Below are 17,274 nucleotides of genomic sequence, written 5' to 3' on the forward strand. Positions count from 1 at the left end.
TAACTCCTACCTTCCTCCCTTCCCGTAGGGCGCGTTTGAGGTGTCCGCCGAGATATGCGAGACAGATACACATTCACGATCGCATCAACTATTTGATACTGTTGCTGAGCCTCCCCACCTCTACGTATAGAACAGATTATTTACCCTCCTTTTCTCTCCTCCCTTCCTCTTCTTTCCCCTGTTTTAAACGCTCCCGGAATGGCTGCTAGCATATGAGTGCGCTGACGTCTCTAATATCTTTGCAATTCTGTGGCGAACCCAGAGTATCAATCTTAATTAAAACAGGCAGGTACTTAACCCGATGTGCACACGCAGTTAAGGTTTGTGCTAAGTATTTGTGTCACTTGTGCAATGTAGCTCACGTCGACACGGTGATACGGTGTGCTTCCGTATCAAATGTCTCCATTGTTTCCTCATGTGTCCGGGAAACCCGCGATCAACGTGCGCAAGGCCGGTGACGTCGAGTCGCCGATTGCGTTTGTTTGGGACGCAACCTTACTAGACAAATAAAATTGGTAAATTGGTTTTTGAGGAAAGAAAATGGCGCAGTATCTGTCTCACATATCTCGGCGGACACCTCAACCGCGCCGTAAGGGAAGGGAGGAAGGTAGGAGTGAAAGAAGAAAGAGAGAAAGAGGTGCCGTAGTGGAGGTCTCCGGAATAATTTAGACCACCTAGGGATCTTTAACGTGCACTGACATCGCACAGCACTCGGGCGCCTCTCGCGTTTCGCCTCCATCGAAACGCGGCCGCCGCGGTCGGGTTCGAACCCGGGCGCCTTAATCACTGAGCCACTGCGGCGGGTATTACAAGATTAGCCTCTGTCAGGGTTTTCGTACTAGGAGGGTAACGGGAGCAGCACCTATTGCGTTGGTAGTGCCACAAATAAGCGTCGGGCTCTATATTGCATCGAGTTCAAAAGTTCTTCAGCCCTGTAATTTAAAATCTTTGCATTGCACAAGGCATATCAGCACTCATAATTTATCGACAGCCGATTAGGACCCCTTGCTGTTGCAGTCACTATATTATCTTGGCGGCTGGCGTGCAGTAAATGGGGAGGTATCGTACTGAAATGTTTTTGGCGTAAGTATTCCAAGCATAGCGGTTAATGTCAGTACTGCGGCGCACAGGAAAGTACGAAATAAGCGTCATGCGATTCGGAAATCAGTCCGAGAATAAAACACATAATATATAAAATTTAAAGCAATGGGAGAGAAAAAGCTATGGCGTTTAATGAAACAGTGTAGGTTGAAATATCACATGTCAAGGTGTCATTGTAGAGTCAGCTCTAAAATAGACGTAGCAAGAAGATAAAAGGTCGTCTAGTTCAATCGAATTTTGTAGTCGTGAACAATAACTGCGCTGAGCGATACTGAAGACTTTGCTATTCCCGGTATTCAGCCTGACGACCTTTAGATAAATGTGCGGAATAAAGCGATTACCTATCCGTTTGTGATGCAGACTGAAAAAGATAAAGTCATCAGGGCAGAAAAATCACCTGTTTAGGATTGTAGGGCTGCAGTCGGTATCAGTGAAAACGGAAGTTAAAAGTGAATCATGATGAATAGTGAGTAGATAAAATAAATTTTATAAAATTAATTCATTTTGAATGCAATTTAATTTTTAGCTGAAGAGGTTTAATTTCTTTCTGTTACATAGATGGCTTGCAACAGGCGCTTTGTGTGAAGTAGCGGCTTCGACCCAGTGCAGCTTATTCTTGTTTTCTTTATGGGCCAGTAAAGACGTGGACAACAAAGAAAACATTTAGAACTCTTATTATGGTGATTTAATTTTTGTAACGCTTGGGGCGCTGGGTTCAACATAGCCATGTCCAGCGTGTTTGTGCTGCACGAGTTCGGGCAAAAAAACATTTTCCTAAGCATTTCACCCCAGAAAATGCGAGTACCAGGCAAAGGGGGCGGGGAGAACTTGTTACTGGAAAGCCGACGGATACCGGGTGAAAACTCGGTTCTTCTCCTTGCTGAATCTCAACGAATTATGTACTTTTTTAATGCGAACGCATTACTTGGCCATGTCGACGATTTCGTGTCCGCAAAAGATGTCGGCAGAGATTTCTCCGTTCGTGTGAGTGTTAAGCGATGATGATGATGAAAACTTTATTTGTAACAAGGGAGTTTTGGACACGTCGGTCCTTGGGCCCCCGCACGGCCCCACTGCACTCAAACGTTCATGTCCCGGAGGCTCATGACGCTGGCAGCCCGGCCGGTGGCGATGGCTTGCTTGGCCGGGTCCTCGGAACGCAGTAGGGTCTCCCAAGCCTCCCAAGTGGTAAGGTGCTCCAGGCCCCGCGGGGGAGGATCCGCCGGGCAGAGGAAAAGAATATGGTCGAGAGTGGCTTTGGGGTGGTGGCAGAGGGTACAGGAGGGGTTTGTGTGGACTGGGTGATATCGCGAGCGTATATAAGGGGAGGGCAAAGTGCGTGTTTGGAGTCGCTTCCAAAGTGTCTGATGGTAATTGTCGAGGGAAGGATGAGGTGGGGGGTAGAGCCGACGCTCGGCTTTGCAGGCCTGCGTCATTTCACTGAATGAGTGCATGCGCTCCCGCGAGAACCCCAGGTCGGAGGACGCCGGTGCCCGGTTGAGAGAGGCTCGGGCTAAACCGTTGGCGGCCTCGTTTCCGGGATTCCCGGAGTGGGCAGGCACCCATATCAGCTCCACATGGCGGGGCGGGTGCGCGGCGAGGGAGTCCAGTATGCGAAATGCAGGGACGTGAACTCTCCCGCGAGCAAAATTTAGTATGGCAGTGTGATGTGCGCGCTATGGCATACGCTTTGTGGCCTTGCCTCCGGCGGCAGCGTTCCGACCCGGCTGGCAAGCACCGTCGCTGCCCCTGACGCGCCTGCAGACTTCCCCCCAGCGCACAGGTCAGCGCACCCCACGTAGGGAGCCTGAATGCGCCTCACGAGAATGGGACAGGCGTGACGTCTTTGCCGGGGGAGTGCGGCGCATTCTCCCGAACGGTGCATTCCTGTGGAATGACAGAAGAAACACCGAGTGGCGGCACGGCGGAAGGATGACGGCGCCAGCCCACCGCGCGCATGCACCTGAGAGGCCCGCGGCAAGCCAAAGAATTCGCGACTGAAAGGCGCCATGATCCCCCCTTGCCTGCACGTGTTTCGGCGGTATGTGCGCGGTGACATGCTGAGGGCGGAGCCTATGAAGAAGCTGAAGAATTTGGACTCGAGCAGCGACCGGGGGTTCCCTGGCTAGGGAAGACGAACGGAACAAAAACCGCAAGCAAGAGGAGCGAAGAGGACAGGAGCAGAGTGAGAGCCAAGAGAGTTCCGTCCGGGTGGCCGAGATCGACCCTGAGCTGCTGAGCCTTTCCATGGTCCCGTGGTGGAGCTGATGCCGCCCCTCCACTCCACAAGAAGCCCCGTCTCGTCACCGGGTGAGCAGATCGCCGACCCCCTTCAGGCAGCCACAGCTGACGATTAAATATTTTCCTTATCAGTCAGTTGTGATGTTGACTCGTTCACTCCCACCCTCTGCACGAATCCCAGACGGCAACCCACCGGGTTGCGCATTGTGACCCCTCATTAGGGCCGTCACAGCAGTTTAGGAATCTGACAGTATATATCGGGCTTCCGTGCGGGTGATGGCCAGGGCAATGGCGGCCTGTTAAGCGAAAGAGAATGATTGTGTGCGATTGAGGATGATGTGAGGAAGATGCACGTCAAAATTTGGTTGCTTTGGAGCAAATGCTTAATTAATTAGAGCCAAAAATGTCGCTTAAACGTCCAAATAGTATCGGACGACGATATAGTGCGAGGGCGTGAGAAGAGTACTAGACGTCAGAATTGCGGGAAAAAACGCAAGGACGTGAAAGAGGATGATAAAATGTCGTTGTAAACCAAGTTTGATTGATCTGGAGTAATGAGTTTATTAATTAGAGGTCAAAAGGTCATTCAGACGTCAAAATAGCCCCGGGTGTGCATATAGTGGGAGGACGTGAAAATAGCGGTAGACGTCAAAATTCGAAGAAGTAAAAAGAGAGGGAAAGAGTGAAAAGACCGAAAAAGGGGCAAAAAAAAAAGAGGCAAACAGTCTAAAGTGAAGCAAAGACAGGCGACGAGTGTGAAAGGGGCAACAACTCTTTTGCATTCTAACATTGCGGGTCGCCGTAGTGATCTCTATAACGTTTTTTGACGCGGTAATCCGAAACCGAGCGGCCCTCCAGCTTCCAGCTGACGCCACCGGATGCAAAAAAACACGTCACGTAGTCCTTTTAAGTGGCAGCCGGATGGGAGTTAATAAGAGGTGTTCAACGCGCGTATCCGCGCCGATACCCGGCCAAAGAGACGATAATGCACGAACGTGCCGACCCCAACCGCTGCGATGCTAATTACGTCTCTGCTTGCAGGGCGAGGTGGCAATAGACTTTGGGCCGCCCCACGCTGCTGAAACAAACGTCATCAGGATAACAAGGCGTGCGCGCTGGTCTGGTGACGACACGGCTTTGGACGGTGATATGCGAACCGCGGCAGAATAAAGGCTGCATCCCGACAAAGGAGCGATTTGTCGTTTCGTGCAGGTTTGTTTCCCTGCGCAATGATTTTAACGCGACAACGTTAAGGGCAGCGTGTCGCAGATAAGCCGGTGTCGGCGTCGGTGGCGTTGGCCGTGAGCGAAAAATCCCAGAAGCATTAATAAATAAAACCGAGTAGGAACTTGGTCGAGTTGGGGAATCTAACCAGGGCCTCCGGAGTGCGAGACGAGCACGTTAACCACTCCGCCTCGCCAGCTCGATGGTTTGGAATGAACAAAGGCGCGTCTAGTGAATATGGTGTCTTTGAAGGGTGCTTTAGAGATGATGGGGGTGAAAACTTTATTTAAAACTGGGGAGTTTTAAACTGGGGGGGGGGGGGGGGTGTGGCTTGCTTGGCCTTGTCTTCAGACCGCAGTAGGGTCTCCCATGCCTCCAAAGTGGTAAGGTGCTCCAGGCCCCGCGGGGGAGGATCCGCCGGGCAGAGGAAAAGAATATGGTCGAGAGTGGCTTTGGGGTGGTGTCAGAGGGTACAGGAGGGGTTTGTGTGGACTTGCTGATAGCGCGAACGTATATAAGGGCAGGGTAAGGTGCGTGTTTGGAGTCGCCTCCAAAGTGTCTGATGATAATTGTCGAGGGAGGGTTGGGGTGGGGGGTAGAGTCGACACTCGGCTTTGCAGGCCTGCGTCATTTGACTGAATGAGTGCATGCGCTCCCGCGAAAACCCCAGGTCGGAGGCCGCCGGTGCCCGGTTGAGAGAACCTCGGGCTAAAGCGCTGGCGGCTTCGTTTCTGGGATTCCCGGAGTGGGAAGGCACCCATATCAGCTCCACGTGGCGGGAAGGTATGCGGCCAGGGAGCTCAGTATGCGAAATGCAGGGACGTGAACTCTCCCGCGAGCAAAATTTAGTATGTCAGTTTTAGAATCGGTATAAATCGGGCCGCCGTGCGTGTGATGGCCAGGGCAATGGAGGCCTCTTCGGCCTCCTCCGAAGTGGCAACGGGAGATATGTGAAGAGTGGCAGTCGGTTGGAGGGAAGGGTTTGTGATGGCTACAGCCGCGTCCTCGCCTGTGCATGCGGCTGTTGTTGTTGCGACTGAGAAGAATGAAAAAAAGTCGGTGTGGCTTAGCTTGGTTAAACCCGGTAATTGCGAAAGCAATATCCGTACTTACGCCATGGTACAGCTGGTAGTGTAGCTGGTGGTGGCGCTTGTGGTTAGACTTGTGGTGATGCATCGGTTATATAATCCAATACAAACCAATCCAATCCAATCCCTTGCAATCCAATCCATTCCAATAAAATCCACTCTAATCCAATCCAATCAAATCAAACCCAATCCAATGCAATTCAATTCAATCCAATTCAATTCAACTGACTCCAATCCAATCCACTCCAATCCACTCCTATACAATCCAATGGAATCTAATCTAATCTAATCCAGTCCAGTCCAGTCCAATCCAATCTAATCTAATCTAATCCAATCTAATGCAATCAAGGTGAAATGAAGGTCAATGGTGGTCACCGCCGCGGCACGATGGTGGTCACCGGCCGCGGCACGGCAACGGCGTGAAAGTTCAAGTAGTATTGCTTTCGCAATAAAAAGGAAATTGCACGGGCCTGCCAACTGACTCCAGCCGAGCCACCACCGCTGCCACGTTTAGATAGAGGAGAGTTAAAAGATCACAGGAAAGAGAAAAAGGAAAGAAAAGACGCGTGTCGCAGCAACAACCGCGTCCGCCGGAGCGGACGCTAGCTGAGAAAAAAAAAAAAAATTGGCTGAGGCTTAGCTTGGTTAAGCCCGGTAATTGCGAAAGCAATTTCCCCTGGCTGCACCTAGGTTGGGGGTTGGCCGCTAGGGGGCCCGAGTGAGCGGACGCGTTTATTATCGGCTCCGCCAATTTCTGGTTCCTGTGCCCAGCTAAGTCCTTTCTAGGACCCACCAAGGCCCTCAACGGATCCTGGAAGGTTCACGGACCCCAATCGCTACCATCTTTTGGATGTGCCCAATGACCTCGGTGAGCTACCTGTTGAAAATGTCTCTGGCAGCCACGCCGCTGCGCTAAGCCTCGTCTCATCGAGGCGAGCCTCGCCGGCGCGCCGCGTTCCTCACTCCCCAACAGCCATGGAGGAGCCCGTGGATGGAGAGACCTTGAACCCATTGGACTGCCACCCTGGTGAGTGGAAAACTGTGCTCCATGCATACCGTAATCGGACCACGGATTCGAATTCGCCCCCAAAACACCCGGTATCGGCCACCGTTCAACCTAAACCAAGCGCCAGCAACGCCGGCGCGCCACCGGACGCTGCATCTGGGAACACCCGAAGCGCGTTCAAGGAGACGCCACAGCTCCTACGCATGACGCGCGCCGTCTTCCATAGAAGCAAGCAACTCGCCGCACTGCCGGCGGGTACCATCAGAGTAGTCTTTCGCCCGCGAGGCGGCCTCTCCCTGGAGAAGATCCCGGCTCCCAGTATCCTGCAGGCACTTCACTCGACGCTCAGCTGCTCAGTGATTGGCGAGTTGCACATAAGAATCCACCCAACTAACAACACCTTCACAGTGGCGACGGTGGCGGAGGCAACAGCTCTGGTATTGGTGAAAATTCAGCAAATTACCTTAGATGGACTACAATACCCGGTAGCCGCGTACATCGCGGCCCCTCCAGCGGCAGTCAAAGGCGTCATTTCCCGGGCCTACTGGAACGAGACAACAGAACAAATCCTAACTGACTTATACCTGTGCTACACGGGTACTTTCGAATGACATCTGAGTCGAATGGCATTCGAGACTTGGAATGGCATTCGAACTCGACGGACTCCCGCGGTGCTACACGGCACTTTCCAAACGCATTCGAAATTCTCGGCTCGTTTTCAGTGTACAACGACGACGACGGTCACACTAGTCCGAACAACGGCACTATCACGGTGAACAGCATCATGTGATTATAGTGAACTATCCAGTTCACTTTAATATTGTAGTGGGACAAGTTTTTTGGCTAAACCACACCGACGAATCCGATCGGCGGACGGTCAGCCTTCATATGCCCTCGGGAGTTCGGCGGCTGAGCGAAAACACGCTGATGAGGGGACAGTGCGAATACATGCGCGCTTATACATTATCCGTATTGGAAATAAGCGAAACGAACGGCTATATTTCACATGTGCACACTTGGACACTCGATAGCGATAACCACTTGCCAAATTAATTTCAGTCGACGACGACTCCGTTCCCTTCAGCGACGACTAGGCCTAGCGAATCCGCAGGGTTGGATCGGTGATTGCGGTGGTTGTGAAGAATGAATTCACAAGTTTTAGCGAATGCAAATGGTCAACGAGTGTAGTTTTGACAACAGGGACATGAAATCAACTATTGCTTACATCGCAGGACGCACATACGATGAACGGGAAGCGGCGGTGTGACACGAGCTGCCGAGCAGTGCTTTACGGCCAGCAGCAGTCGTCGCCGTCGCTAGCTTGTAACTAACAAGTTAGGCCATTTCAGTTAACGCGAACGGTCACCAAACATACTTCTGGATAAAGTAGCTTAAAATAAAGTACTGGGCATGTTGGAGGAAGCCGGGAAAATTAGCGAGAAGCGCCGATCATCCGATGTCAACAACCCGGCTGTCAAGTGTTTCTCAGGCGAGCGATCGTGTCGGCGCTTCCCACAGATTGTCGCACTGCGTAAACAAGCACGCGTACAACCGGTACAGAAGAGAAGAGATTATTTAATAGAACTAAAGCGCATATTTCGTTTTGTGTCTTGCAAACGAGCACAAGCTGTTCATACGAAGCGATGTAAACCAATGTAAACAGCAGTATGACTGCAGTCGTCCTCATCGGCGCACTCCTGGGGAAATTTCATGCTCACGCGGTAAATGTTCATTGGTGTACTATTATCTGCAAGCACTCACCTAGACGGAACACGAACTATTTGCTAAACAAACAGCAGAAAAAAGCGAGTAGCGGGTATCGAAATGAACAGCCACAGTCTCCACGGAGCCGAAAGCAGTCGCGCGGCGGTGGGCGGGGCGAAGAGACGGCGGCGGCGACGGCTATTGGTTGGTTCGCGCTGTGTTCGCGTTTCGAAGGCATTCCAAAATCTGGAATGTCTCCGCGGAGCTCCTTCGACTGGAAAGTCATTCCAACCGAATGCCGTTCAAAAACGTCGTGTAGCAGCGCACGTTTGGCATTCGAGTCGAATGACGTTCGGTTGGAAGGCATTCGAAACGCCCGTGTAGCAGGGGTATTACAGTACAGAAACCCGGACGCTAACATTATAGCGGCCCGACGCATGGGTAAAACAACGTCCATCTTAATAACTTTTGCCTCAGGTCCCGTGCCTCACACAATTAAATATATGTGTGTGGTACACCGCTGCACCAAATACAAGGGAAGCCCCGATGCCTGCACAAACTGCAGGAAGCCTGGACACAGGTACGACGTGTGCCCTCTCCTGAAGGCTGGACTTTGCCCGCGGTGTGGCGAGAAGCACACCCCTCAAGAGACCCCATGCACGCCAGGCTGCATTCTTTGTGGTGGTTCCCACCTTACCGGTACCGGCTCGTGCAAAGCCAGGACCCCTCCACCTCGTAGACAGACCGCGCCGAAAACCAAGCAACCAGTGCCCACGCCAAAGGACTTTCCACCGCTAGTGCCTCATCAAGATCACCAGCGAGCCTGGACCAAGCCCACCAGTACACCCCAAACCTCACAGCGGGAGGAAGAGATAGCTCTCCTGCGGGAAGAGGTAAGGCATCTTAGGGCAGCCATTAATTCCATCCCTCCTACCGTTTCTCCACCCACTCCTTCACCAACACCCCGAACCTCTTCACCTACTCCCCAACCCTCCACACCCCCTCCACAAAAGAAACGCAGACCAGAAGACATTCCAGACATGGATTCTAAATCACAAAACTTTGCCCAACAGCTCGAAGCCAGTATTCTGGCTCAGACACAAAATTACATTGAAGCCGCCATCACTAAGCTTACAGAAACTATTATCAGTCAGGTAACCTCTGCTATTCTACAACAAATTCCACAAATAATTGCTGGAATGTCTTCACATATCCCAGCTAGCAACCCCATAGCTGCTCCCATCCTCCGCCCCCCCCCCCACCCTCCAGCATGGCCCAGTTGACGGGCAATAATCTCCAATTAAGCATCCTACAATGGAACTGCAGGGGGTTTCGTCGCAAACGAGACCCCCTGCAGCAGCTCTTCTCTGCTTCCTCCACACCCCCTGATATAGTAGCACTTCAGAATGCTGGCGCAAATTTATCGCTGCCAGGATACGCTCTGGTACCCTCCGACACCACTCCAAACCCCAGGGTTACCACGTATCTCCAACATTTCGTACCATACACTTGTCATGTACTAACCTCGTCGGTAGCTCACACATTCCTAGAATTAATCCCCTCCACTCACAGATCTCAGCCCCTCTTCATCCTCAACTGTTACCTCCTTCCGAGGCAACCGGTCTTAGATTTAATCTCCCTAATTAAAGCCGCCTCCAACGCTGCAAAAAAGGACCCCCTCATTATATTAGGGGATTTCAACTGCGCACATGTAGACTGGGGGTACACACGCACTAACAAGAGAGGAGCGGAATTGCGCAACACCCTTCAGATGCACGGCCTGTCCATATATAATGATCTGAGCACACCTACAAGAATCGGTAATAGTGTCACTGCCGACACAAGCCCAGATCTTACTTTTGGTCGCAACCTTCCCACACCGGTGTGGACAAACTCAAATGAGGCCCTGGGCAGTGATCATTATATCATAACTATACAGCTTGATTTCGCCAAAAAAGCTAAAAACTACCGTGTCAGGATTACCAGCTGGGATAATCTTCGGAAGCACAGAGAGGCCAAAACATTAGAATCCCCATTTAACCTCCACACATGGATGACAGAGCTGAAACAGGATGTCCAGGCATTCACGCAAACATTAGACGCCACCCCCGAGACTCCCGTTGCAGACAGTCGCTTAGCGCACCTACTCCAAGCTCAAAACAGTATCCTCACACGCTGGAAAACCCAGAAGCAAAATCGGAAACTTAAGCTAAAATTAGCGCAACTACAGAAACAAATAGAAGAACACAGTGCCGCACTCAGTAAATCTAACTGGCACCAATTATGTGACGGATTACGAGGTAATCTCTCATCCACCAGGGCCTGGCATCTTTTGCGACATATGATAGACCCCACTCAAGCTAAAAAGCAAACTCGGCTCACACTGAAAAAGACTTACCCATAAAAATCGTCAAAATCATCAAGCACTGTTACGCCAACTCCAATCAACTTATACCACTGTGGGCCAAGCTGTATCATATCCCGACTATGTAGGCCCCGATCAACCCTCCCTCGACGCCCCCATTATGGAGGTTGAAGTCAGAGCAGCCCTTATCAAGCTCCGAAACTCAACCCCTGGGGAGGACCAAATCACAAATGTCATGCTCAGAAGTCTAGATGACCGTTCAATTTCCCTTCTCACCGACTACTTCAATGAGTGCTGGGAAATGGGGGCGCTACCTGCTGAATGGAAGCACGGGAAAATAATTTTCATTCCTAAACCAAACAAGCCCATTAACGCCCAAAACCTCCGTCCCATTTCGCTGACTTCGTGCTTGGGCAAGCTGTTTGAGCATGTCATCCTCACCCGTCTCACGCAACACAAGGAATCCCATGGACTATATCCACATACTATGGTAGGATTTCGATCCCACCTCACGGCACAGGACGCCCTACTGCAGATTTCACACGCTATCCTCAATGACATGTTACATCACACCAGAGCAATCCTGGCAGTCGACCTCACCAAAGCATTCGACAAAGTTACGCACAGCGCCATCCTGCAGGGCATCCAAGAGCTGCAGTTGGGGCCTAAGACCTACAACTATATCCGGGCCTTCTTAAACGGTCGCACAGCCTCACTGCATATAGATGATATACAGACCCCCCCCCCCCCCCCCCCCCCCCCTTCACGCTTGGTAACATTGGTACCCCGCAAGGGGCGGTGTTATCTCCCTTCCTCTTCAACCTCACCCTCATCCCCCTGGCCAAGGCTCTCAGCTGCATCCCGCACTTAAGACACACACTTTACGCGGATGATATAACGGTTTGGACCACATACGGCTCGGATGGCGACATAGAATCGACCCTTCAGGAAGCCGCTACAACTATCGCTACTCACGCGGCAAACATTGGGCTTGAATGCTCCCCCACAAAGTCAGCACTCCTCATAATCCGCCCGCGGCGCGTCCCTACCTCCCCCATCACTATCTACCTGCATGACACTCCCATACCGCAAACACCTACCCTCCGCATTCTTGGCCTGCATTTACAGGACACGGGGAAAAACAACCTTACACTGAAAGCACTAAAACAGTCCACCTACTCCGTCATCCATCTTCTTAGAAGGGTTTCACATTCACGAGCCGGTCTAGATGAATCAGATAATCTCAAGGTGCTGCATGCGTTTGTGCTTAGCCGCATTCTTTACGCCACTCCTTATCTAAACCTCTCCTGTTCGGATAAAGACAAAATCAATGCTCTTATCCGCATGGCTACCAAAGCAGCGCTAAACCTACCAAAGAGCACTAGCACGGACAGACTCTTAAAATTAGGAATGCACAACACTATACAAGAACTTATAGATGCACATCGCTACACACAGTACCTTCGTCTGGCTGGCACGGAAACTGGACGATATATACTGGATTCTCTGGGAATTCGCATACCGGCACACACGACAGACTTCATCTCTCTCCCTCGCGCCATACACTCCGCGCTTATCCTGAAACCCCTTCCTAAGAATGTCCACCCTGAATACCATCAATCCCGCCGAGTCGCGCGAGCCAAAGCTCTCTATAAAGCATATGGCACTTTAGAGGATGTGCGCTGGGTGGACGCCGCGTGTGGTACAGACCGTTCAGTAGCTGTGGCTTATCATCCAGCAGCCCCCCCATTTACCCATTTCATAGACCCACCTTGTACCCCGGAAGAAGCAGAGGAAGCAGCTATAGCAATAGCCATTGCCCAAACCAATGCGGCTTATATACTAAGCGATTCAAAAACAGCCATTCTTAACTTCGCCCGCGGACGCGTCCATCCCCCTGCGTGGCAGATATTGAGAATGTGCACCCTAAATCGCGATAGGCGTATTGAGCTCGCGACCCCAGCCGGGATTTCTCGAGGGAGCGGGCACACACGTTCTCAGAACTAACTCAACAAGCACGCCTTGCCCGTCGACTCTATCCCCCTCCCCACCCCCGCCTATCCCACTCCCAACAAATCCTCTGGAGGCGACTCCAGACCCGAACTCTTCCTACCCCTCAGCTTCTATCCCACTTCCGCCATGTTTCCCCAGAGTGCACTCACTGCGGAGAACCGCACGCCACCCTGGACCACATCCTCTTCGGCTGCCCTGCCGATCCTCCCCCGCAGGGACAGCCCGCCATCGGTACATGGGAGGAATGGGAGGCCCTCCTTGCGTCGCAGGACCCGGACGCGCAACTTCGCTGTGTGAACCGGGGTGCCAGTGCCATGGCCCTACGTGGCCTGGACACATGCGCGTAATGTGATATACGTCCCAATCCAAGGTGCACAACCAAAATTGCCCTCTCCCTGCTTAGTGGCCCGATACCTGAACACGATGAAATCAGAGTATTGGGACTCTACATACAGAAGAACCGCAAGATTGACACCACGCTGAAGAAACTCCGCAAGGTGGGGGATCAGGTGGGCCGTATGGTCCGCCGGGTATCAAACAAACGAGGGGGGTTGCGATGCAAAGACGCCCTGCGGCTGGCCAATGCATTCGTAACCAGTCGAATCCTGTATTCGGCACCGTACCTCCACCTGCGCAAATGCGATGAGAACGCTTTCGAAGTGATTCTCCGAAAAATCTATAAGAGAGCTCTCGACCTCCCAATTGCAACATCCAGCCAACGTCTCCTCGGCCTGGGGATGACGAACACCTTTGGGGAGCTGCACGAGGCTCATCTCAGCAATCAATACTTGCGGTTAAGCAAAACACGTGCGGGTAGCCGCCTACTGACCCGCCTCCACATCAATTACACAACCCAAGAGGAGAAGCGGGTATCCATGCCCGAGGCCTGGCGCTTCGCACTAAAGGTTCGCCCCCTCCCCAATAACATGACAAAAGATGCCCATGATGGCCGCCGCCTCGCGCGAGCGGAGGCCATTTCCAAGCAGTATGGTGCTCGACCAGGGGTATTTTACACGGACGCGGCAGGTCCACACCATGGGGGTTGGTACACGGCTGCCGTTGTCCACCAAAACAACCCAGTTCAGGGCCTCACCTTCCGTGCCCCCAACATTACATTCGCGGAGGAAGTTGCTATCGCACTTGCAGCTGCGGATCCAGCGTCCCGAGTCATTATCACCGACTCAAGAGAAGCTTGCCGCAATTTTGAACAGGGCCAAATTCCAGATCGTGCTTTCCAAATTTTACACAGATGTGAGTACGGGGATTTCCCAACCCGGCGCACCATCATCTGGGCCCCAGCACATGCGGGGATAGAGGGAAATAAGGTAGCGGACACTACCGCCCGCGCGCTTAACCACCGGGCATCGCCTCTCTCGCCGCCTGATCCGGCTACTGATTTTAATCCGGCTATTACTTTTCGGGAGATCTCTCTCCTGTATCAAAACGCTCACGGCCGATACCCACCCCCCTGTAAAGGCCTCAATAAGTCAGAGGAGCGTTGGCTACTTCGCCTCTACACCAACACGGTACTGTGCCCGGCAGTGCTCAAACATTTCAATTCGGCCTTTTCGGGCGAGTGTCCACACTGTGGGGAAGTGTTTGCGGACACGTATCACATGGTGTGGGCATGCCCGGCGAATCCTGCTTTCCCACCCCACCCCCACCCCACCCGAGAGGACTGGGAGGCTGCCCTGCTCGGCTGCTCAACTCTCCAGGACCAACGAGCCCTGGTGACAAGAGCCCGGGCCGCCGCGGAGGCCACAGGGGTCCCGGACTAGGGATCCCTCCTAGTGATTGTGAGCGCCGGGCCCTTCAGGCACGGTCCAAGCAATACCTCTGTATATAGTAGAAATAAATGTTTTACACCACCACCACCTAATGTGAGGGCTGTGCGGTGGCCCTGAGACCTTGTACGGTCCAAACTCACTTGCTCAATAAAGTTTTCCATCCATCCACCTAGGTTGGCTGGTGGTGTGTCTTGGTGGTGCTCTTAGTAAGGGTTATCAAAGTTAGCCATTCGTTACACCCGAATATTCTTCAGAGTTTGTACGTAGTCGCCGAGCTGCACATTGAGCACGTCGTCTCGAAAGTCGTTCTTCACGTTCTTCTGTCTCCGTAGCTCGTTGTTTCTTCCTGGTTTCACACTGGCGAGCCGCCTTCTCCTTAAGCTTCGCAGTAGACGGCATCGTACACGGTATGGCAGATCCGCCGTTGGTAGCTACCGCCACTCCACACTGACGGCGCGAGCTGAGGCCCTGGTTTTTAACAGCTGGTGTGACGTCACTCCGGCTGTAGCGCCCTCTAGTGGGAGGAGCGCGGGTCTCACCACTGTTGGTAGCTACCGCCGCTCCACACTGACGGCGCGAGCTGGGGCCCTGGTTTTTCGCAGCTGGTGTGACGTCACAACAGAGGTCAAGCTAAAGGTCAATGGTAACTACCGCCGCGCCACGCTGAAGGCACAAACCGCTAGCAGTATTGCTTTCGCAATAAAACAGATAAGCGGCCGTAGCCGCGCTTCGTCACCCTGTGCATGCGGCATACACCCAAACGGCATACGGTTCCGTGCCATAGTGTTTGTGGAGCGCCCGAGAGCGAGCTCTGCGTCGGGGTTCGTGGTAGGTGGGGTGCATGTTTTAAGGCGGAAGCCTTTAATGCCTCATCGTTGTAAGCAGGAGTTGTCGACTGAAATGTCACGCTTTTCAATTGGTCGAAACGGTCTTGACGTCACAGTGCGCCAATTTCAAACGGGGCCAATTGTACTTTGGTACTGACCATGCAAACTAATTGAAGGGATCGTGTAGTGATCCAATTAAGTTTAAACTGAGTTGCTTACTTAACCAATTAGTCTAACATTTCTAGTCAGACCAGATAAATAAATAAAAGCGAGTAGGAAATTGCCCGACCTTGGGAATCGAACCCAGAGTCTCCGGAGTGCGAGTCGAGCACGCTACCACTTCGCCATGCCAGCTCTATGGTTTGGAATGAACAAAGGTGCGTCTAGTAAATACGGTGTCTTCGTTCACTCCCATCTTCCTCCCTTCCCGTTACGGCGAGGTTTAGTTGTCCACGGAGGTATGAGATACAGATACATTTCCTTTCCTCAAAAACCAATTTACCGACCAGAAAGACGTATTTGTCCGCGTTTCAGATTGGTCCAAATTGTCGTGACGTCACCGCGCGCGAATTTTGACGGGTGTCCACCGAAATATGTGAGGTGAGGCAGTTACTGCGCAACTTCCTTTCCTCAAATACAATTTTCGACTAGTGTCTACTGAGATATTTGAGAGAGTTACTGCGTAATTTCCTTTCCTCAAATACAATTTTCATTTTCTTCATTACGGCCCCTCTTTCTTCTTTCACTCACACTTCCTTTCCTGTACGGTGCGGCTCAGGTGTCCACCGAGATGACAGAGAATTACAGCCCCATTTCCTTTCCTCAAAAAGCGTTGCGTTCAAAGGGCAACGCATCGCGCCGTACGTGTGGTGGCGTTCCTTGGACTCCGTGGCAGCGCTACAACACGCTGTCGCGTTCCACTGCTAAAGGCGAAGCTTAAGCGTTATTAATTGGCAGTTAATTAATGCACCAACAAAATGTGCAGTGAACAATCGCGTAGCAGAATGCAGCACTCAGGCTTTCGCCTTTCACCACTTTAGCCGCTAAAGTTCCTCGTAATTTTTTGGGGGAGAGGTTTGATAAGTAGTTCGCTTTAGACATGTACTGTGGTGTCCATTGATTTCGGGTGGATGGATGGATGGAAACAACTTTATTACACCAAAAAAAATCTTCCAGGTTGGTCCCCTACTGGTCCAGGAGTCCACGGGCTTGTAGACCGAGGTATGACACACAGACGTTTTTCCTTTCCTTAAAACCAATTTTAATTTCATTTTCTTTAAGGCCCTTGCGGCGCGGTTCGGGTGTTCACCGAGATATGAGAGAGGCAGGCGTCGTTTCCTTAAAATCAATTTTCATTTCATTTTTCTTTCCTTACGGCGCGGTTCAGGTGTCCACTGAGATATGAGAGAGAGGCGTCGTTTCCTTTCCTTCCGGCAAGGCGTCGCGCTGAACGGGTTATGGCGTTCCATAAATTCCTTGGCAACGCTGCGACACGCGTGTTGCAGCGTTTCCGCCCTATACTGTTTTCCGGGAGCCCTCTTTCACCTTCATGTGCCTGAGAGCAAATAGAAAAAAAAAAGACGACTGTGTAGTAACGGGCGCTGTCACTAAATTAGCTGCCCTTCGTGCGAACTGCAAACTGCTATTTGGCAATTTTGTCAGTTATCTTTACGATTCCAGCCTCAACTGGATAGCCTGCCGGCGAAAAAGTGAGCGCGCCGGCGCCTCAGGGGAATGGCACCGTCTGATGTTTAAGAGCAGACAGCTTGGGGAAGGACGTTGACTGCTGGAATCGCAGAACCTTTGCCCCTTTGTTTTAAGGCGGAAGCCTTTAATGCCTCATCGTTGTAAGCAGGAGTTGTCGACAGAAAATGTCACGCTTTTCAATTGGTCGAAATGCTCGTGACGTCACAGTGCG

At 51.9% G+C, this 17,274-nt stretch overlaps 1 protein-coding gene across 3 annotated transcripts in view; it reads left to right on the forward strand.

Annotated features, from left to right (window-relative positions):
* LOC149332080 (sulfotransferase 1B1-like) overlaps window positions 1-17,274 on the forward strand; it is a 66,914-nt gene that overhangs the window by 28,267 nt on the left and 21,373 nt on the right. The window contains exons 1-2 of one of the 3 annotated variants that reach the window (XM_089557029.1): window positions 6,357-9,257; window positions 16,533-16,577. The gene's annotated coding sequence lies outside the window, so the exon portion shown is untranslated. Of the gene's footprint in view, window positions 1-6,356; window positions 9,258-16,532; window positions 16,578-17,274 lie in introns of those variants that run through there. The other 2 variants (XM_089557030.1, XM_089557031.1) reach the window with 2 other exon arrangements.

This window comes from Amblyomma mixtum, chromosome 8 (genome assembly GCF_055824585.1).
Source record: "Amblyomma mixtum isolate Tamu chromosome 8, ASM5582458v1, whole genome shotgun sequence".
Lineage (NCBI taxonomy): Eukaryota > Metazoa > Arthropoda > Arachnida > Ixodida > Ixodidae > Amblyomma > Amblyomma mixtum.